This window comes from Narcine bancroftii, chromosome 2 (genome assembly GCF_036971445.1).
Source record: "Narcine bancroftii isolate sNarBan1 chromosome 2, sNarBan1.hap1, whole genome shotgun sequence".
Classification (NCBI taxonomy): domain Eukaryota; kingdom Metazoa; phylum Chordata; class Chondrichthyes; order Torpediniformes; family Narcinidae; genus Narcine; species Narcine bancroftii.
In genome coordinates this window covers 325,644,965-325,668,559 of record NC_091470.1, presented here as the reverse complement: position 1 = coordinate 325,668,559, position 23,595 = coordinate 325,644,965, and the positions used below count along the sequence as shown (strand labels likewise).

Here is a 23,595-nt window from a genome sequence, read left to right as displayed (position 1 = left end):
CAATCTGATTGAATTTTTTGAAGAGGTGACTAGGAATGTGGATGAGGGTAGCGCAGTGGATGTTGTCAAAATGGACTTCAGTAAGGCCTTCGATAAGGTACCACATGGAAGGTTAGTTAGGAAGGTGCAGTCTTTTTTTTTTAACTTTTTTATTTTTCACACCATAAATCACAATAGCCATGATATACACTTTTTCTTTTCCACACATTTACAGTGACTTTTTCTCCCTCCCCCCTCCCTCCTCCCAAGCCACCCCCCCACCCCCCCCCTCATCCATTTTAGGTATACAATCTAGGTTGCATTAATTCAGTTAGACAATGTTGTCATTCAACAAAAATACACCAGAAATTCTACTGAGTCCATTCTTTTCTTTTCTTCTCCTTCCATCAACTTAGGTAATGTTTGTTCCCGGTAGGTTTTCGCTATTGTATTTAATGTAAGGCTCCCATACTTGTTCGAATATTTCAATATTATTTCTTAAACTATATGTTATTTTTTCTAATGGAATACATTTATTCATTTCTATATACCATTGTTGTATTTTCAAATTATCTTCCAATTTCCAGGTTGACATAATACATTTTTTTGCTACGGCTAGGGCTATCTTGACAAATCTTTTTTGTGCATCTTCCAAGTCAATTCCAAATTCTTTATTTTTTATGTTACTTAGGAGAAAGATCTCTGGATTCTTTGGTATATTGTTTTCTGTTATTTTATTTAATATCTGATTGAGATCATCCCAAAATTTTTCTACTCTCTCACATGTCCAGATTGCATGAATTGTTGTTCCCCTTTCTTTTTTACATCGAAAACATCTATCAGATACTGTTGGGTCCCATTTATTTAACTTTTGCGGTGTAATGTATAGTCTGTGTAACCAATTATATTGTATCATACGCAGCCTCGTATTTATTGTATTTCTCATCGTTCCAGAGCATAACTTCTCCCATGTTTCCTTTTTTATCTTTATATTTAAATCTTGTTCCCATTTTTGTTTAGTTTTACCATTTGTTTCCTCATTCTCCTTTTCTTGCAGTTTAATATACATATTTTTTATAAATCTTTTGATTAACATTGTATCTGTAATCACATATTCAAGGTTACTTCCCTCTGGTAAACTCAAGTTGCTTCCTAATTTATCTTTCAAGTAGGATCTCAGTTGGTAATATGCCAGCGCTGTATCTCCAGTTATATTGTACTTATCTCTCATTTGTTCAAAGGATAAGAATCTACTTCCTGAAAAACAATTTTCTATTCTTTTAATCCGTTTTTTTTCCCATTTTCTAAAGGCAAGGTTGTCTATTGTAAAAGGGAGTAGCTTATTTTGCGTCAATATTAGTTTTGGTATTTGGTAATTTATTTTATTTCTTTCTACATGAATCTTCTTCCATATATTGAGGAGATGGTGTAATACTGGAGAAGTTCTATGTTGTACCAATTTTTCGTCCCATTTATATAATATGTGTTCAGGTATCTTTTCCCCTATTTTATCTAATTCTAGTCTCGTCCAGTCTGGTTTTTCCCTTGTTTGATAAAAATCTGATAGGTACCTTAATTGTGCGGCTCTATAATAATTTTTGAAGTTTGGCAATTGTAAGCCTCCTTGTTTATACCATTCTGTTAATTTATCTAGTGCTATCCTCGGTTTCCCCCCTCTCCATAAAAATCTCCTTATTATTTTCTTTAACTCTTTGAAGAATTTTTCTGTCAGTTGTATTGGCAATGCCTGAAATAAGTATAGTATCCTTGGAAAAATGTTCATTTTAATACAGTTTATCCTTCCTATCAGTGTTAGTGGTAGCTCTTTCCAATGCTCTAAATCGTCCTGTAATTTTTTCATTAGTGGATTGTAATTGAGTTTATATAATTGGCCTAGATTTTTGTTTATTTGCACACCTAGGTATCTTATTGCCTGCGTTTGCCATCTGAATGGGGATTCCTCCTTAAATTTTGAGAAATCCGCGTTATTCATAGGCATTGCTTCACTTTTATTTACGTTTATCTTGTATCCCGACACTTCTCCATATTCCTTCAATTTCTTATATAGTTCTTTTATTGATAGTTCTGGTTCTGTTAAGTACACTATCACATCATCCGCAAACAGACTGATTTTATATTCCCTGTCTTTTATTTTTATTCCTTTTATATTATTATCTCTTCTTATCGATTCTGCTAGTGGTTCTATAGCTAGCGCAAACAATAATGGTGATAGTGGGCATCCCTGCCGCGTTGACCTGCTTAAGTTAAATTGCTTTGATACATGTCCATTTACTGTCACTTTCGCTAACGGTCCCTTATATAATGCTTTAATCCAATTAATATACTTCTCCGGTAAACTGAATTTTTGCAATACTTTGAACAAGTAATTCCATTCTACTCTGTCGAAGGCCTTCTCTGCGTCTAAAGCAACTGCTACTGCCGGTGCTTTATTTCCTTCTACTGCATGAATTAAGTTAATAAATTTACAAATATTGTCTGTTGTGCGTCTTTTTTTGATAAATCCAGTTTGGTCTAAATTTACCATTTTCGGTACCTGTTCTGCTAATCTGTTCACTAATAGTTTAGCTATTATCTTATAATCTGTGTTTAGCAGAGATATTGGTCTATATGACGCTGGTGAGAGTGGATCTTTCCCTTGTTTTAGTATCACTGTAATTATTGCTGTTTTACATGAATCTGGTAAGTTTTGTGTCTCATCAATCTGGTTGATTACATCCAGGAGGGGCGGTATTATTAGGTCTTTAAATGTTTTGTAGAATTCTATTGGGAGTCCATCCTCTCCTGGTGTCTTATTATTTGGTAAATTTTTTATTATCTCTTGTATTTCTACTGTTCCAAATGGTTCTGTTAATTTATTTTGTTCCTCTATTTGTAGTTTTGGTAGTTCAATTTTAGTCAAAAATTCATCTATTTTCCCTTCTTTCCCTTCGTTTTCGGTTCGGTATAATTGTTCATAGAATTCTCTGAAGTTTTCCTTAATTTCTTTTGGATTATATGTAATTTGTTTGTCTTTTTTCCTTGTTGCCAATACCATTTTCTTAGTTTGCTCTGTCTTAAGCTGCCATGCTAAGATTTTGTGTGTTTTTTCACCTAGTTCATAATATTTCTGTTTTGTCTTCATTATATTCTTCTCCACCTTATATGTTTGTAATGTTTCATATTTTATTTTTTTATCCGCCAATTCTCTTCTTTTGGTTGTATCTTCCTTTATTGCTAATTTTTTTTCTATGTTTATTATTTCCCTTTCCAACTGCTCTGTTTCCTGATTATAGTCCTTCTTCATCTTGGTTGCATAACTTATTATTTGCCCTCTAATGAATGCTTTCATTGCGTCCCATAGTATAAACTTATCTTCCACTGATTCCGTATTTACTTCAAAGTACATTTTTAATTGTTTTTCAATAAATTCTCTAAAATCCTGTCTTTTAAGTAGCATGGGGTTTAATCTCCATCTATACATTCTTGGAGGGATGTCCTCTAGCTCTATTGCCAATAACAGGGGTGAGTGGTCCGATAATAGTCTAGCTTTATATTCCGTTTTCCTAACTCTCCCTTGAATGTGGGCTGATAACAGGAATAGGTCTATCCTTGAGTATGTTTTATGTCTAGTCGAGTAGTGTGAGTATTCCTTTTCTTTTGGGTTTTGTTTCCTCCATATGTCCACAAGTTTCATTTCTTGCATTGATTTAATTATAAATTTGGTTACTTTGTTCTTCCTGTTAATTTTTTTCCCCGTTTTATCCATATTTGGATCCAAATTCAGATTGAAATCCCCTCCTATTAGTATGTTCCCTTGCGTATTAGCTACCTTCAAAAAGATATCTTGCATAAACCTTTGATCTTCTTCGTTAGGTGAATATATATTAAGTAGATTCCAAAGCTCTGAATATATCTGACATTTTATCATAACATATCTCCCTGCTGGATCTATTATTTCCTCTTCTATTTTAAATGGCACATTTTTGCTAATTAATATAGCCACTCCTCTTGCTTTTGAATTATACGATGCTGCTGTTACATGTCCTACCCAATCTCTCTTTAATTTCTTGTGCTCCAATTCAGTTAAGTGTGTTTCTTGGACAAATGCTATATCTATTTTTTCCTTTTTCAGTAAATTTAGTAGTTTCTTCCTTTTAATTTGGTTATGTATTCCATTAATATTTAGAGTCATATAGTTCAGCGTAGCCATTTTATATTTTGTTTATCTTCTCTTTCCATTTTTCCATCATTACCTTTCCTCCTTTTCCATTTCTGTTTTCTTATTTTCAACTCTTTACCAGACAACATTCCTACAACATCCAACATTTTCCTTATTCTCCTATTTCTATCTTCTTTATCCCCAATCTCCCCTTCCCCTCCTGAGTTGCCCTTTATCCCTTGTCGGACAACCACATCTCCCCTCTCCATTTGGATTTGCGAATCCACTCGCAAGCGTCAACTGATTTTGCAGTGACCGCTCTTTTCCCCCACCCAGCCCCCCCCAGAAAAGATTTCGCTTTTTATATGTCACAAAGGTCACTCTTTTAATTCCCTCCTTATTCTCTCTATTCCATTACCTTCCCTTATTAATTCTTGTCTATACTCTCTATGTTTTCCTCTAATTACAGATACTTTCACATATGCCCATTGTCTCTATTCACTCTTATACCTCTTTACCCGCATACATATCAATCGTGGTCATTTTTACCCTCCTTACCCGTCTTCATCCCTCAGTCTATTTTTGTCTTTACCCACATACATATCAATCGTGATAATTTTTGCTCTCATTACCCGTCTTCATCCCTCAGTCTATTTTTGTAATTGTTCTGCAAATTTTCGTGCTTCTTCTGGATCCGAGAATAGTCTGTTTTGTTGTCCTGGAATAAATATTTTCAATACCGCAGGATGCTTCAGTGTAAATTTATATCCTTTCTTCCATAAAATCGCTTTTGCTGTATTGAACTCTTTTCTCTTCTTTAGGAGTTCAAAGCTTATATCTGGATAAATGAAGATTTTTTGCCCTTTATACTCCAGTGGTTTGTTGCCCTCTCTTACTTTTTCCATTGTCTTCTCCAGTACCTTTTCTCTTGTAGTATATCTTAGGAATTTTACTACAATAGATCTTGGTTTTTGTTGTGGTTGTGGTTTAGGGGCCAATGCTCTATGTGCCCTTTCTATTTCCATTTCTTGCTGTAGTTCTGGACATCCTAGGGCCTTAGGGATCCATTCTTTTATAAACTCCCTCATATTCTTGCCTTCTTCATCTTCCTTAAGGCCCACTATCTTTATGTTATTTCTTCTGTTATAATTTTCCATTATATCTATTTTTTGGGCTAGTAATTCTTGTGTCTCTTTAGTTTTTTTATTAGATTCCTCCAATTTCTTTTTTAAGTCTTCTACCTCCATTTCTGCTGCTACTGCCCGCTCTTCCATCTTGTCCATTTTTTTCCCCATTTCTGTTAAGGTCATATCCATTTTATTTATTTTCTTTTCTGTGTTGTTTATTCTTCTTCTTAAATCATTGAATTCCTGTGTTTGCCATTCTTTAAATGACTCCATGTATCCTCTAACAAGAGCAAGTATATCCTTTACCTTGCCTTTCCCTTTATCTATTTCACTGTATTCTTCCTCTTCTTCTTCCTCTAGGTTGGCCATCTGTTGTTTCTTTGCTGCCCTTTCCTCCTCTTCTTTCTTGTTTCCATTGTCTTCTGTGGTCTCTTCTTGCTGCAGGTGTTCTGCAGCTGTCGTTGCCGGCTGTGGAGATCGACTCCCCAGCTGGTCCCCCCTCCCGTCGGTGTGTTTTTTTTCATGCGCATCGCGCATGCGCGAGGAGTCGCGCATGCGCGGTTGCGCACTTTTACTCGGCTATGTGAGCCATTGTTGTAGTTCTTTTTCTACCGACCTGAGGTAGTGGGGTCTTCTCTCCACAGCGGGCCTCTTCGGACAGGTAAGGCCTTCACCTTTTTCCTCCGTTGTCTTCTCTTCCTCTCTTCTTTCCGTTGATTTTGATTTTTCTCCTTTTGTCTCCATCTTCTTTCCACCTTTATACTCACTTTTCTTTAACTTGTATTTCTGTGCCTTTGTATTTTCTCTTGTTTTTCCCGACTTTTCTGGAGAGGGCTGGAGTTCACCGTCCGGCCACTACTCCATCACGTGACTCTCCAGGAAGGGGCAGTCTTTAGGTATAAATTTTGAGATAGTCAAATGGATTGAACATTGGCTGAAAGGGAGAGGCCAGAGAGTGGTAGTGGATAATTGTCTGTCAGGTTGGAGGCCGGTGACTAGTGGTGTGCCTCAAGGATCTGTATTGGGCCCATTGTTGTTCGTTATATACATTAATGATCTAGATGATGGGGTGGTGAATTGGATTAGTAAATATGCAGACGATACTAAGATAGGTGGAATAGTGGATAATGAAGAAGGTTTTCAAGGATTGCAGAGGGATTTGGGCTGCTTAGAAAAGTGGGCTGAAAAATGGCAGATGGAATTTAATGCTGATAAGTGTGAGGTGCTTTATTTTGGTAAGAAGAATCAGAACAGGACATACGTGGTAAATGGGAGAGCATTGATGAATACAGAAGAGCAGAAAGAGTTAGGAGTAATGGTATATCGTTCCCTGAAGGTAGAAACTCACGTGAATAGGGTGGTGAAGAAGGCTTTTAGTATGCTGGCCTTTATCAATCATTGCATGGAATATAGGAGTTGGGAGGTGATGTTGAGATTGTATAAGACGTTGGTGCGGCCTAATTTGGAGTTCTGTGTGCAGTTCTGGTCACCTAATTATAGGAAGGATATAAACAGAGTGGAGAGAGTGCAGAGAAGGTTTACCAGAATGTTACCTGGGTTTAAGCATCTAGAGTATAGGGAGAGATTGGACAGATTAGGTCTTTATTCTTTGGAGCGTAGAAGGTTGAGAGGGGATTTGATAGAAGTATTTAAGATTATGAAAGCGATAGACAGAATGGATGTGGATAGACTATTTCCGTTAAGAGGAGGAAAGATTAAAACAAGAGGACATGAGTTAAGAATTAAGGGGCAGAGGTTTAGAGGTAACATAAGGGGGAACTTCTTTACTCAGAGAGTGGTAGCCATGTGGAATGAGCTTCCGGGAGAAATAGTGGCGGCGGAGTCAATTGTATTATTTAAGAAAAGGTTGGACAGGTATATGGATGAGAAGAAGATGGAGGGTTATGGGCATTGTGCAGGGAGGTGGGACTAGAGAGGGGTGTTTGGTTCGGTGCGGACTAGAAGGGCCTAATGGCCTGTTTCCGTGCTGTAATTGTTATGTTATGTTAAAATTGAAAGATGTATTTTTTTAAAATTCTGATGAGCAATATACAGCACGAATATTCAATCAGCAGGAAGATTGTTCTTAAAATGGAGAACAACGCAGGTTGAAGAAGAATCTATGTAACATGATCGATGGTACTCGGAGACTTGAGAGGAGCATAATCGCACTTTTATTAGCTTACAACTAATGGCTGGTTTCTACAGGTAAATCAGAGTTAAGGCTGGAAAATAGGGTTTATATTGGGACAAACAAGGGCAGAGCCAAGAGGAGGAGTCGGCTGCCTACTCTACACACAGACAGTGAATTTCATTTCACTGCATTCATCCCTTCCTACAGCAAAGAACCTATGTGCGAAAACAGAGACCATGTTCAGCAACACAACTTTTTACAATTATTTACAAGTTGAGTCTGTCAGGGGGCCTGGCTATTCTGGTCAAGCACCTTAGTACTGGTGGACTTTGCTCTTCCAGAACATCCTGTGCCTCCTATGGTTCTTGGATAGTGGGACTCAGGGATCCCGGATCCAATGGAAGCTCCATTGGAACCATGTCATCCGGAACCCTGTGTGGGGTATTTGGAGGTTCAGGACCTCAGTTCCTGAAGGTGCCAGATCTCTGATGTCATCCCTACCATCCGGGTATGCCACATAAGTGTCCATTGGATTTGCGTGCAGTAGGTGCACTTTCTCGACCAGCAGGTCCAGTTTGTTTCTCCTCGCGTGCTTTTTCAGTAGGACAGGTCCTGGGGTCATTAGCCATACTGGAAGAATGATCCCCAACATAAATTTCCTCGGGAATGCAAACATTAGTTCGTGAGGAGTCGCATCGGTTGCGGTCCTGAGAAGCAATCTAATGGAATGCAGTGCAGTGTGCAGAACCTCTTGCCAATGTAAGTCTGGAATGCCTTTCGACGGGAGGGCCAATTTTACTGCCTTCCAAACCATTGTGTTCTCCTTTTCAACTTGTCCATTCCCCTGGGGATTGCAGCTAATCATCCTGCTCGAGGCGGTGTCTCTTGCGAGCAGGTACTAGTGTAGCTCTTTACTCATAACCTATGAGCCCATTCGCTATGAATGGAGCTGGGATATCCGAGCATGATGAAAATGGAGTGCAGAGCTCAGATGACTGTGGCAGTGGACAGGGGATGGCTAGCGGAAGACACGAGTACTTATCGATAAGGTTAAGAAAGTACACGTTTCCGTTGGTGGAAGGTAGGGTCCCTTTGAAATCAATGCTGAGTCATTCAAAGGGGTGGGAAGCTTTTATTAGATGCACTTTATCAGGGTGTTAGAAGTGCAGTTTGCACTCAACGCAGACGTGGCATAATCCAATCATCTCCCTGATGTCTTCAATAGAGAAGGGCAGATTGCGTGTCTTGACGAAGTGGGCCATGTTGGTGATGCCCGGGTGGCAGAGCTCATCGTGAAGTGACCACAACTGGCTGGTGCTTCCTCAAGATAGGGCACCTGGAGGTTCTTTGAGTGTACCTGACCTATACACTATCTCATAGTTATAGGTGGAGAGTTTGATTCTCCACCTCGTGATCTTGTCATTCTTTATTTTGCCCTTGTTTCTATTATTGAACATGAAAGCTACAGATCGCTGATCAGTGAGCAGAGTGAATTTCCTGCTGGCCGGGTAATGCCTCCAGTGCCTGATGGCCTCCTCAATAGCTTGAGCCTCCTTCTCCACAGACGGGTTTCGCAGCTCATGGCCTTGCAAGGTGTGGGAAAAGTAAGCTACCAGTCTGCCTGCCTGGTTAAGGGTTGCGGCTAGAGCTACATCGGAGGCATCGTCTCCACCTGGAATGGTGCATTTTCGTATATGGTGGCTTTCGTGATATAGCTCCTGATGTAGTTAAAAGCCACCTGGGCTTCTGCTAATAATGGGAAGGAGGTGGATTTTAAGAGGGGGCAGACTTTGTCAGCATAATGAGGTACCCACTGGGCATAGTATAAGAAGAAGTCCAGGCACCTCATTATTGTTTTCATGGTCGTTGGTATAGGGAGGTTTAAGAAAGGGTACATATGCTTGGGGTCTGGGCCAATGACACCGTCCTCCACCTGTGACAGAATATGTTGTGTTTTATTATTGTGTATGGATATGATTTTGGGAGTTAAAGAGTGGCAGGATTTTTTTTTAGTGTAGGTTCCATACAAACACTTCAAAACAGATCTCATTTAAAATACTGGAGCTCTGCTGAAGCCAGACAGACCAGCTCAGAGTGCCTTTTCTCCCCTTCACATGACTACCACCTGGGCTCTCCATGAGCTATTGCTGGGCCCGCACCTCTTCGATTGTTTGGGGGCTGTGCATGCAGTAGCCTTCCTAGGGTTCCCCTTTGCCAAACAGACTTTTGCCCAGTGTCCCCTCTTATGGCATCCTGAACACATGGAGTCTTTTACAGGGCATTTGGCACGGGGATGTTTGTCTTGTCCACAGAAGTAGCACTCCCGGTGGAATGTGGCCACGGCAGTTGGTATCTGTGACAGCTGTGCTCCACAGGCCTGGCTTTCCGAGAAGGTACCCCTTTTGTTAGCAAGGTGGTCCATTCCCAGTTGGGCCTGTTCGAGGGATTTCACCAGACTGAGGGTACTGGCAAGGTCCTTATTCCCCAATTCTAGTCATCATTGCCTCATGTGGCTCAAACTCACTCCAGCCATGAGTGTATCGCATACTTGCTCTTCTTCCCTCACCTATGCTGAGACCGCTTCATAGTGGCACTTACTCATCTGCATTCATAGCTCCAGGATGTAGTTGTCCAGCGATTCAACCAGTCTTTGCCGTCATTGTGAGAGTTGGTTTCTCATCAGCATGTCATTTTGGGGCCTCATGTAGTGGACCTTCAGGCCTTCGATGGCCATTTTGTATGTCGAGCAGTTCCTGATGATCACGAATCCCTTGGGGGGAAAATCGAGAGAGGAGGGCTCATCTCCGGAGGCCATCGGAGTGGAAGAATTCTTGGGTGGCTGCTATGTAGGACTGGAAGCACTCCAACCAGTAGGTGAATTCTTCTAATGCTTCGGGACAGAGAGTCAACCTGGAGCATGCCTGGCTTCAATAGGGCTTTCATCCCATCTTCAAATGTAAGTTAATAAAATAGTAACGTGATCGATAGCACTCAAAGACTTGTGAGGAACACAAACCTGCTTTTAATAGCTTACAACTAATGGCCAGAATCTACAATAGTCTTCAAGTAAATCGGAGATAAGGCGGGAAAACGGGGTTTATATTGGGACTGACGGGGGTGAAGCCAAGAGGAGGCATCGGCAATATTTGTGCAATGCTGATCAGATCAGATGCCAATCTATTTCTCCATTAATTGACACAAGGGCTCCAGTTCTACTAAGGCACAGTGGCACTGATTGAGAATGTGGAGATTCTCTCTGATGAAGTAGCTTATAGCTAGGCAGTACAGACCAAGGAGCATGCTCTATTCTTTACACACATGGATGTTCACATCACAGTGGATGATGTTGGGAGGACGAGACACAAACTCCACAGCAGGTTTGTTGGAGCAGAAGTGAAGCACGAGTGGCAGGCAGGTAGTGCCGACTTGTTCTATTTCTTGAAACAGTGCCAGGAAAAATACTTGTCCTAAAAACTGCTTCTTGGAACTATCACAGCTGATGTGCACATGCACACACAGGCACACACTCCAAGAAGAATGAATCACAATCTTAAATAACTCCATTATTTAATCATGAAGTGCTTTGAGTAGTCACACATGGCTCTCATTAACAGCCATCCTTGGCTCACTCCAATTCACATATTGCTGCAACAGGTCCATGGCAGATGCCATCTCTTTGGCCCTACACTCAGACCTAAAACACTTGGACAAGGACCCCTATATCAGACTATAATTTATCAATTAAAGCTCTGCTTTCAACACAATAGGACAAATACATTAATCTCCAAACAATGTGATTTTAGTATCAGCACCATTCTGCACGACTTTCTATCTCGCAGGCCACAATCAGTGAGGATTGTCAACAATTCCCCCTCTATCAAAGGCAAGGTTCTGCAAGGCTGTATGCTCATTCCTCTACCATTCTCTTGGAATACCCAGGACTGTGCAGTACAGATAGCATAGCAGTTAGCGCAACATTACAGTGCCAGTGCCAGTGACCCAGGTTCGAATCCTCTCCTGCCTGCAAGGGGTTTGTATGTAATTCCATGTCTACATGGGTTTCCTCTGTGCTCTAGTTTTATCCCACCCTTCAAAAACATTTCAGGGATTACAGGACAATTGGGTGTGATTGGGTAACGTAGGCTTGTGGGCCAATAGGGCCTTTTACCGTGCTATATGCCTGTATGTCTAAATGTCTAACTCTTTTAATACCATCTGTAAATTTACAGATGACATAGCCGTCACATGTAGGATCTCTAACAATGATGAGACAGAGCACAGAAGAAGATAGAAGGACTTGTGGCTTAGTGCCAGGACATCAACATCTCCCTCAATGTCAGCAAGACTAAGGAGGTGATTTTTGACATTTGGAAGAGGGGTGGACTTCACTCCACATTAGTGATGATGAGGTGGAAAGATGTAGAAAAGGCTACATGCACCCACACCTCCTTGCTCACCACCAATCAGGACCCCAAGCAGTCCTTCCAAGCAACATTTCACTTGTGAATCGGGAGGAATGATCTACTGCATCCGGTGCTCCCATTGTGGCCTTCTCTACATCAGACAGACTGAACACAGACTGGGAGACTCCCTCACTGAGCACCTTCAGTCTGCCCACATTAATGATAGGGATCTCCCAGTGGGTAACCATTTCAGTTATGTGCCCCATTCCCATGCCAATGATCTGCCTATAGCCTCATGCACTGCCAAATGAAGGCCACCCGTGAATTGGAGGAGAAACACCTAATATTCCATCTGGGCACTCTCCAATCAGACGTCATTAACATCGAATTCTCCGTATTTTGCAAGACAACTCCTTGTTCTCGCATCTCGTCCCTATCCCTCTGTCTCTTATCCTACAAATCTCTACCCCCTTCCTACTCTATTCACACAGCCATCCCCCTCCCCTGTTTGCTGTTGTGCCCACCCTCCCTTAAACATTTATTACCTCTTGCTAGTGACCTTGTTCTCCTCTCCTTGCCTCTCCACCTATATTTTTTATACAGACACTTGCCTACATATTCGTCATACCTTGACAAAGGGCTCAGAACCAAAATGTTGGGTGTTATGTCTTTGAGTTACTTGGAAGGTTCCTTAAATAACTTAGAGATGCAAGATTCAAATAACAGAAGAGACTTTACTTACTAATGCCTTCCACCATCTCAGAAAAACTGTTCACACACAATCATATACAGATACATATGTCCCACAGTGGTGCACTCCAGTGAAAAGAGTGTATTCTTCCGCGATTACAAAATAGTTCACATTATTCTGACTATATAACACTGGGTATGTATCTTTATCTTTGCTACATAAAGAACGTTGTTTGACCTGCTGAATTTCTGCAACATAGTCTTTTTCCTTCAATCAATGTGTTTGCAGACTTTCATGTTTGACTCTAGTATAGTATGTTGCCTCATCTGTGCAGATGCGGGAGGGGGGGCAGTTACACTAGATTTGCAATGGGGTGAGAACCAAAGTGAAGAGGCAGAGAAAGTAGGGACAACTGGTTGGGAGATTGTGTGGACGGAGAGAGAGAAAGGGAAAAATTGCAGACAATGGGATGAGTTGCAATGCAACAGAGACACAGAGTCAAAAGTAACAAATAAGGTTTTGTATTTAAATGCATGCAGCATAAAAAATAAAATGGATGACCTTGTGAACTGCTACACATTGGCAGGTATGACGTTGTGGTCATCACGGAGTCGTGCTAAAGGGTAGATGTCATTGGGAGCTTAATGACCAGTGTGTCTACAGGATAGGCAGGTAATCAGAGGGTGTTGCATGGGTCTGTTGGCAAGGAACAACATTAAATCATTAGAAATGGCTGATATAAGATCAGAAGATACAGAATCATTGTGGATTGAGTGACGAAATAGCAAGGATCAAAAGACACTTCTGGCTGTTATATACAGATCTTCAAACAGTAACCAGGATGTGGAAACAAATTATAACAGCAAATAAAAAAGGCATGTCTGAAGGGCAATGTTATGATAGTCATGGGGGATTTTAACATGCAAATAGATTGGGAAAAACAGGTTGGGACTGAATCTCAAGAGAGAATTTGTAAAATGTCTACAAGATGGCTTTTTAGAGTAGCTTGTTGACAAGCCCACAAGGGGAATTGTTCTACTGGATCTGGTGTTGGGAAATGCACCAGAGGTGAATAGAGAGCTTAGAATAAAAGAACCATAGGGGGCAGTGATCACTAAATGAATGAGTTCAATTGGAGATTTAACAAGGAGAAACTAAAGTCAGATGTATCGGTATTTCAGTGGAGTAAAGGGAATTAAAGTGGCATTAGAGGGAAGATGGCAGAACAGCAAAAGATGGAGTTTCAGCAAGAAATGAGATGGCAGGGTGGTGCAGGGTTATTGCATACCATAAAAAAGGAAATATTCAAATGGAAAAATGTCTCAACAGAGGCTGACAAGAGAAGTCAAAGCCAATGCAAAAGCAAAAGAGAGTGTATACAAAGAAGCAAAGGTTAGTGGGAAGATAGACAATGGCAAGTATTAAAAAAGTTGGAGAAGGTAATTTAAAATCTCATAAGGAGGGAAAAGATGAAGTATGAAAGTCGGCTAACTAATAATATCAAGGAGGATACAAAAGGTTCTTCGTGTATGTAAAGAGTAAAAGAGAGGTGAGAGTTGAAATAGGACCACTAGAATATGACTGGAGAAATAACAATGGGAGCAAAGGAGATGGCAGAAGAATTAAATAAGTATTTTGCATCAGTCTTCACTTTGAAAGACATTAGCAAGTGCCAGATGCTGAAGAGTATCAGTTTGCAGATTTATTGTCAGAGTACATCTCAAACAACTCTGATTCTTTTCCCTGCGGGTGAGACAGAATTACTATATATTGGTAGTGCAAAAAAATTGTACACAACGAACAAACTGATAAAAAAACAATAAAGTTCAAAAAAAGTGTCCTTAAATGAGTCCCTGTTTGAGTTTATTGTTGAGGAGTCTGATGGAGGAGGGGTAGCAGCTGTTCCTGAACCTGGTGGTGCGAGTCTTATGGCACCTATACCTCTTTTCTGATGGTAGCATTGGGAACAGAGCGTGTGCTAGATCATGTGGATGCATGACAATTGCTGCTGCTCTCCGATGGCAGCATTCTCTGTAGATCAATGGTTCTCAACCTTTTTATTTCCACTCACATAAGACTTTAAGTATTCCTTGTGCCATAAGTGCTCTGTGATAAGTAAGGGATTGCTTAAGGTTGAATGTGAGTGGAAAGAAAAAGGTTGAAAACCACTGTTTTAATTGTATCTAATTGGCTCGTTATGTGCACAGTTTCATAACTCCAAAGGAAATGGACCAATGACAATTTTTCTCAAGCAAAATATTTCAGTAACAATTGAGCAGTGATTCTCAACCTTCCCTTTCCACTCACATACCACCTTAAGCAAACCCTTACTAATCACAGAGCACTTATGGCATAGGGGTTATGTAAAGTGGTATATGAGTGGAAAGAAAAAGGTTGAAAGCCACTGCTGTTGATGTTCTCGATGGTGCCTGTGATGGCCTGGGCTGTGTCCATTACCTTTTGTAGGGCTTTACGTTCAGAGGTATTGGTGTCCTCATACCAGACTGTGATCCAGCCAGTTAGCACACTTTCCACCACACATCTGTAGAAAGTTTTCCAGGTTTCTGATATTATTCCAAATCTTCACAAACTCCAGAGGAGGTAGAGGCACTGACATGCTTTCTTCACGATGCCATCAGTGTGTTGGGTCCAGGAAAGAACCTCCAAGATAGTGACTACCAAGAAATTAAATTTGCCCACCCTCTGTAATGGAAGATTTAAACCGTGTTTTTTACTTTTGCAGCCTTTGCTTCTGCAAGGCTGAGAACCTGCTTGTTTTTTAGAATCACCAGACATAATCTAATTTACACCATGAGGCCCAGGATGCATATTTAGTAGACATTATCCAACTTTCACCATGAGGGCCAGAGATGCAGTTTTCTTTTGTTGGTCACAGATTGTCAGGAGACCTTGAAGATAATTAAATCATTTGTTCAAAGAGATAAGATCTGAAGTAAACAACTTTTGGGAAATATAAGCCATGGTCCCACTGCTGTGTTTGAGGCTCTCCAAGAGGTGGCAACATCTCTCAGCAAGAAGAAGAACTTCAAGAGTCCAGCTAACGTCCTGGTCGAGGGAGGTGGAGAAGTTGCTACCGGCGCCCCGACAACCTACTACAAGTGTGCAGTCGTTGCCTCGCTTTGGCAGTTGGGACCAGTCCACGCGTTCATAAGTATAATTGGGAAGGGCTTGCATATTGTAGTGTGAATTCAGCTAGCTATTTAGTAATAAAGACTTGTATAAACTGAACTGCTCTTGGAGTGTGTGTGTCTATTTTCTTTCGGTAGCTCAAACACTGTGACCAATCTAAAACGAACAAAATGAGAGGTACAAGTTTACCCAAGACACCCTCTCCACCTCTAATCCCCCAATGATCATTGGATTGTGCACCTCTGGCTTTCCCTTCCTGAAGCCAACAATCGGCTCATTGGTTTTGATTATATTGAATGCGATATTATTGCTGGTGCACCATTCAACCAAGTTATTTTTTTCAATCTTTTTATTGCTTTTTTGAAAAAAATAATATCAGATACATAGATACATTTAATATTATGTTCAGGCAACAGTAAATTAAAATTACAGATAACATTGAACAAGATACGTATGATCCATGTTATTGATTAAAAAAAGGAAAAGAAAAAAGTCTATAATTAATCAAATTTCGAACCACAATATGAGTGATTACTGTCAAAGTCAGGTGTCAGTTACTAATTTCAATATTAATATGTTCAGAAAAGAAAGGAAATGGAAAAGAAAAAAAATTAATAAAGACCAAAAATAATTTATCTATAAATTTTGAAAATAATTGAAAAAAGAACCCCAAAGAAAGAAAAAATATACTTGTTTTAGTAGATGAACATCTGATTTTCTCTAGAGAAAGGGATGCCATCAAATCTAATAACCATTGTATATGCGTGTATGGTTTTCACTGCAGCAAAAGGAACCTCTTAGCAATGAGGGAAGCAAAAGCACCACGTGGGATTGAGATGGAGTCAAAATTGTCCATTGTTCCACTCATTCCAAAAATAGCCAAGGTTTTAATCTCCTTCTTTTATGCTGACTCATTACACCTTTTTATACAACACCACTAGAGTGGTATCGTCAGCAAATTTGTACATGGTGTTGTTGTTATAGCAAAGCATACAGTCGTAGATGTAAAGTGGGTAGAGCAGGGGACAAAGAACACAACCCTGTGGTGCTCCGTTACTGAAAGAGGTTGTGGAGATGTTCTTACCAATCCAACTGATTATGGTCTGGAGGTGAGGAATCCATGATCCAATTACACAGTGGGGTATTGAGTCCCAGGTCTTAGAGTTTGCTGATCAATTTTGAGTGGGTGATGTTGTTAAATGCCCAACTTTAGTCAATAAAGAACATCCCGATGTATGCACCTTTGCTGTCTAGATGTTCCAGGGTTTTGTGTAGAGCCAGTGAGATGGCAACCTCCGTAGACCTGTTGCTATGATAGGCAAACTGGAATGGATCAATGTTACTGCTTAGACAGGAGCTGATATGCTTCATCACCAGCCTAAAAACACTTTATCACTGTTCTTGTGAGCTCCACTGGTCGATTATCATTTAGACAGGATACCACGCTCTTCTTGTGCAGCAGTATGATTGATACCTGATTGAAACAGGTGGGTACGATGCTCTGGCTGAGTGAGATGTTGAAGATATCCATGAATACGTTGGTCAGTTGGTCAGTACAGATTTTTAATACTCAGCCGGGTACTCGTCTGAACCAGATGCACTCCTCGGATTCACTTTCCTGAAGACAGCCCGCACATCATCCTTGGTTATTGACAGGAGAGGATCATCAGAGGACATGGTTCTTTACTGTTCTTGTGGTCGAATTGAGCATAGAATGAATTGAGTTCATCTGGGAATGAAGCTTTGCCACAGCTGTCAGGTTTTCCACTTTCATCCAGAAACTCCATTTCGACTGGAAGATGGCTTTCCTAAGGTCATAGCTGCTCCTTCTGTCCCTGTGATCTGGCTCTCAGCAGGTTCTGGATTTCATTGTCCATCCAGGGCATTTGGTTGGGGAAAACCCTGAACAAGTTGGGGGGAACACACTCATCCACAGCTGTTATGATAAAGTCTGTGACAGTACTGGTCCTATCATTCAGATCCTCAACTAAGTCCTTGAACACCTCCCAATCTGTTGAGTAAGTCCTGTAACTGTTCTTCAGCTTCCTGTGACCGTCTTCTACCTGTCCTGATCTCTGGAAGGAGTGAGTACAGTTAATATTTCAAGAGAGAAGGTGCTCAGAAACCTGAATGGTCTAAGGGTGGATAGGTCTTCCATACCAGTTGGATTGCACCCTTGGTTTCTGAAAGAATTAGAGATCATGGAGGCATTCTCTCAGGAATCCATAAATTCTAGTATGGTTCCAGAGGACTAGAAATTACAAATGTCATCCCACTCTTGAAGAAGGAAGGGAGGCAGCAGAAAGGAAATTAAAGACCAATTAGCCTGACATTGGATTTGTCAGGTAGATTACGTAGAGCCGCATGACAAGATAGGCCAAAGCCAGCATGTTTTCCTTGATAATCCTATTGGAATTCTTTGAAGAAATGACAAGCAGGCTAGATAAGCCTGGAAATGTCAAGAATAAGGAAATAAATCAAAGGCATGACCAGCACCCCTCCTGCCCCCTTTTGTTTTAAAGTGTATTTACATTGTCAACTTTAGTAGTTGATATATGTTTTTCTTTGTTAAGGTTGGGGTGGGAGGAGGTTGGGAGGTGGTGGAGGGAGGAAGCGAAGTGGGGGAAATAAGGGCTTGATATAAGCTGATCTGTAAAAGGGGAGGAGTGATCCCCTGTGATGTTTGTAAACTTTTAGTCTGTAAAATTACAAATAAAAATTAAAAAAAAAGGATGCACTGATGTTAGAGAGCGCTCAGAGGGTGATTCAATGAATGAAAGGATTGTCATATGAAAACCTTTGACAATTCTTGGCCTGTATTCACTGGAATTTAAGAGAATGGGGTGCCATATTAGTACCTTTTATAAGCCCCATATTTACTGTTCATCCTACAGTAATGATTCCATTCCTATCTTCACTTTCCTTCAAATAGATTCTGAAGCAACCTGCTCCACCTATCATTCTCTCTCCCGCAGTCTCACTGAGGTCACGGCAGCAAGGTACCACTGAATCCCTTGCCCTGAGTTTTGATTCCCAGGCAATTAATATTCTCCTCTCCCCAGACATCCAAACAGGCCAATTCCAAAATCAGCCTTTCTCCAGTGATGAAACCTGGATCTACAAACACGTTCCCTCCTAATACTCTACTGATCATTGTCCTCAACTCCATGCCCTAATCTGTACTCCTCTCTCTGTCCCAGTTCCCCTGGTTGATATCCCACTCTCTTGCCTTGGTCCCTGACAAAGTTCTAAGCCTAATCCTTGGCATGGCCATTGGCCCTCAACACCGAAGGTCCCTCAATCCATGAGGCACACATTCAACTCTATGACATAGTTCCCAATGACATGTCAAAACAATCAACAACAACTTTTAATCTTAGCCCGAATGGATGTGGATTTCTTCCCCTCTTCAAAATTCATTTGTAGTGAATAATATCAATCCCAAAGTACACTAACAAGCAGAAGGTAGCATCCTTCATTAGATTTGCCTGTATCCACATTCTTTCTCTATTCACAATGTTGGACCATAACATCTTCTTCTTTTGGCTTGGCTTCGCGGACGAAGATTTATGGAGGGGTTAAAAGTCCACGTCAGCTGCAGGCTCGTTTGTGGCTGACAAGTCCGATGCGGGACAGGCAGACACGGTTGCAGCGGCTGCAGGGGAAAATTGGTTGGTTGGGGTTGGGTGTTGGGTTTTTCCTCCTTTGCCTTTTGTCAGTGAGGTGGGCTCTGCGGTCTACTTCAAAGGAGGTTGCTGCCCGCCAAACTGTGAGGCGCCAAGATGCACGGTTGGAGGCAATATCAGCCCACTGGTGGTGGTACAGCAGCAGAATTAGGCCATTTGACCCACTGAGTCTGCCCTGCTTCCTATCATGGCTGATTTACTATTCTTTTAAACCCTATTCACTCTGGTGCTCCCATAAATCTTGATTCTCTTCCAAATCATGAATTTATCTCCCTCTATCTTAAATACACTCAATCACTTGGCCTCCTCAGCTGTCACTGGCAACAAATTCCAGATTCATCACCAGCTATGTAAAAAAAAAATTCCTCCTCATATCTGTTCCAAAGGGACATTTTTGTATTCTGAGGCTGTACACTCTGATCCCTACCTTAGGGAATATTGTGACAGATTATAGGTATGTTTTTCGGAGATAAATTGGGGCAGGTTTTTTTTTTAGTATAGGTCACATACAAATACGTTAAAACAGATCTTATTTAAAATACTGGAGCTCTGCTCATGCTAGACAGTCCGAGACCCTTTGCAAAAGTTTTGTAGAGCGCCCAAGAGACTTTACTAATGGATTGTTGTTTACAAAAAGGCAACAGATGAAAGAACTCATCGGAGCCGCAGGCTGTCTAGAGTGGAACTTGCTGTTCTAAGAGGCTCATGTGGATTTGTAAGTAGAGAGAAAAAAACAGGCTTTTTCTCAGAGAGAGAGAATGAGAATTCAGTTCTTCAGTGCTACAGCCAGCAGCAGCAGCTGGGACTAGAACAGGACAAGCTGGAAAGCTTGTGGAAATACCCCATTTGGAAGACAGGTTGTGAGTGCTTAGTTCAGCCTGGTCAAAGCCCTTGTGGTTCATACAGGAGAGGACTTGGTGCCTAATGTTTCATTTGAAATAAGAGAAACAAAAAGGAACTCTGTGGTGACCTGAAAGAAAGGTTATAATCTGGAAAACCCTGATGGGGCAAGTTTTTTCGGCAAGAGACTGAAGCGGCTGGTTACATGGAATCAGTTGTGAGTGTCCAGCAAACAACAAATCTCTCTGAAAACTGACATGAACCTTCCTGAGTGGTAACCATTTACCTTTCAAGCACCAAAGCCTGGTGAACTTCATAAATGTTAAATTCTGTGCACAGTATAAGAATTGTCTGCAGCCAACTTGGAGGAATGAGAAGTGAGACTGGACTGTGAATCAAAGTACTTTTCTGAACTTACATACACTATGCTTAGAATTAGAAGGGGGTTAAGTTAGGTTAGTTAGGTCAATAGTGATAAGTTAAAGTGTGATTCTGTTTTCATGTTTAAAAATAATTAAAAGCAACTTTTGTTTAAGTAACCATTTGGCTTGGTGAATATCTATTGCTGCTGGATTTTGGGGTCCTCTGGGCTCATAACAATATTCTCTCCACATCTACCATATCCCCTCTCATTCTTATAAACTGCAGCAAGTGCATTCCAAGGGCCATATGATAACTCTTTCATTCCAGGGATTATTCTTGTAAATCACTCTGCCAGCACAACCTTCCTTCAACTGTTCACAATATTCTGTGCAGTCTGACCAATGCCTTATAAAGCCTCAATATTATATATCTGCTTTTATATTCTATTCCTCTCAAAATGAATATGAGCATTGCATTTGAGATGTTAGAGTATCTTGACCAATAAACATGAAAGTGAAATATTCTGGAGTTCAGGATTCCTGACAAGATCACTCATGACGATCTACCAGAAAAATAGCAATCTGAGTGTAAACCTCAATATGAAGGGGAGGATAATAAAGGCATTCTGCTCAAGGGCTGTGAAGGTGGTGAAGACTACAAAAGAGGACAACCTTTGATTATCATTCAGATTTGCCTGATTCCCAAGAATTAATGATTGTCTGTATTGTTAATGCAGCAATTAGCACAATGCCATTACAGCACCAGCGATCGGGACTGGACCTGGGTTTGAATCCTATGCTATCTGTAAGGAGTTTGTATGTTCTTCCCGTGTCTGCGTGGGTTTTCTCTGGGGGCTCCAGTTTCCTCCCACCCTTTAAAAGCGTACTGAGGGTGTAGGCTATATGAATACCATTTTGGATACTGTTGTGGGGGGGGGAGGGGGCGATCTACATACGACAAGTTGTACTGGTCACAGAGACTGGCTCCTCGGCTAGAATGGAAAGGGGGGGGGAGATAAGAGGTTCTGTGAAAAAGATTGAGGCTCCCAGATGGTATGTTGCCTCCCAAGTACCAGGGTCAGGAACGTCTGTGATCAAATTTACAGCATTCTGGAGGGGGAGGGTGAGCAGCAAGATGTCATGGTCCACGTGCAGACCAATGACATAATAGGAGTAGAGATGAGATTCTGAAGTTGAAAATAGGGAATTAGGAAAGAGTTAAAAAGCAGGGCCTCAAGGGTGGTAATCTCAGGATTGCTGCCAATGCCATGCATCAGAGAGGGTAGGAATAGGAAGTTGTGACCGAATAAATGGCTGAAGAGTTGGTGCAGGGACAGGAGTTCAGATTTGTGGATCATTGAAATCTCTTCTGGGGAAGGTCTGACCGGTACAAAAAGGACAGGCAACACCTGAACTGGATAGGGACCAATATTCTGGTGGGCAGGATTGCTAGAGCTGTTGGGGAGGCTTTAAACTAGTTTGGCAGGGGGGTGGAAATGAGAATGTGAGTGGAGAGAATAGGACAGAAAGTTAAAAGCATGATACTATGTGTTCTGAGTTTGTGAGGAAAGACAGGCAGGGGATGAAACATAAATGTAGACAGTTGGAGGGTTGGAAATGTGTCTAATTCAATGCTAGAAATATTAGGAATAAAGGATCAGTATGTGGAACCATGATGTTATGGCCATTACAGAGACTTGGCTGGAGGAAGGGTAGGATTGGCTGGTGCAGGTACCAGGGTTTAGGTATTTTAAAAGAAATAGTATGGGAAGTAACAGAGTGGAGGGAGTAGAATTACTGGTCAGGGATAGAATCATGTCTATAGAAAGGAAAGACACTGCAGAGGGAGTGTCTACTGAGAGAATGTGGGTGGAAGACAGAAATAGGAAGGGAGCAATCACTGTGCTGGGAGTGGTCTATAGGCCCCCAAATAGCCCATGGGACACTGAGGAGCAGATAAGCAGGCACATTTTGGAATGGTGTGGAAATAATAGGGTTGTTGTTATGGGAAACTTCAACTTCCAGAGTAATGACTGGCGCTTCCTGGCTGAAAGAAGTATAAATGGGATTGAATTTGTCAGGTGTGTTCAAGAAGGATTCCTAACACTGTATGTGAACCAGCCAATAAGACGAGAGTCCATACTGGATCTAATTCTGAGTTGTGAATCTGGTCAGGTGGCAGACCTCTCAGTGGGAAGCATTTTGGTGAGAGTGACCACAACTCCTTGTGCTTTAGCAGAGCAATGTAAAAGGATAAAGGCAGATAAAATGGGAATGTACTTAATTGGGGAAGGGCTAATTATGATGGAATGAGGCCGGAACTAGTTAGAGTAAATTGGAAACAGATATTCTAGGGTGGTGATGGAAGTTTACGGGCCATTTGTGCTGGGTTCAGGATAGGTTTGTCCCATTGAGACAGAGATAAAATGGGAGGAAAAAGGAACCGTGGTTGAGGAAATAGATAAGGCAGCTGGTCAAGAGGCAGAAAGAAGCACGCATTAGATATAGGAAACAGGAAACAGGAATAGGTCATGAGAAGTATATGGTAGACACAAAGGAGCTTAAGAAAGAATTTAGGAGAAGTTGAAGGGGGCACAAGAAGGCCTTGGAATGTAGGATTAAGGAAACCCCAAGGAGTGCTATGCATTTGGGAAGAACAAAAGGATGACAAGACTTAAGGTGCAGCAGTTAAAGGACAAAGAAGGCAACATGTTCCAGGAGGTGGAGCACGTTGGGAGGTTCTAAATTAATTATTTCGTTTAGTATTCATAAGCGAAAAGAACCTTGATCAGGGTGAGGTTAGAATAGAACAGGCTTGTATGCTGGACGATGTTGAGATTAATGAAGAGGAAGTGTTTGATCTTCTTACAAACATTAAGTTTGATAGGTCCCTGGGGCCAGATATGATATACCCCAGGTTGCTGTGGGAAGTGAAGGAAGAAATAGTTGGAGCAGTGGCTATGATCTTTGAGTCCTTTTTAGTCAATGTGGAGGTGCCAGAGGTTTAAATATAGTCCACTTGTTTAAAAAAGGTCATAATCCGAGGAATTATAGACCAGGGAGT

At 41.1% G+C, this 23,595-nt stretch overlaps 1 pseudogene; it reads left to right on the top strand.

Moving 5' to 3' along the window:
• Positions 1–8,338: 8,338 nt before the first annotated feature.
• The window catches only part of LOC138753120 (oxidative stress-induced growth inhibitor 2-like), a 59,242-nt pseudogene continuing 43,985 nt past the window's right edge, over positions 8,339–23,595 (top strand).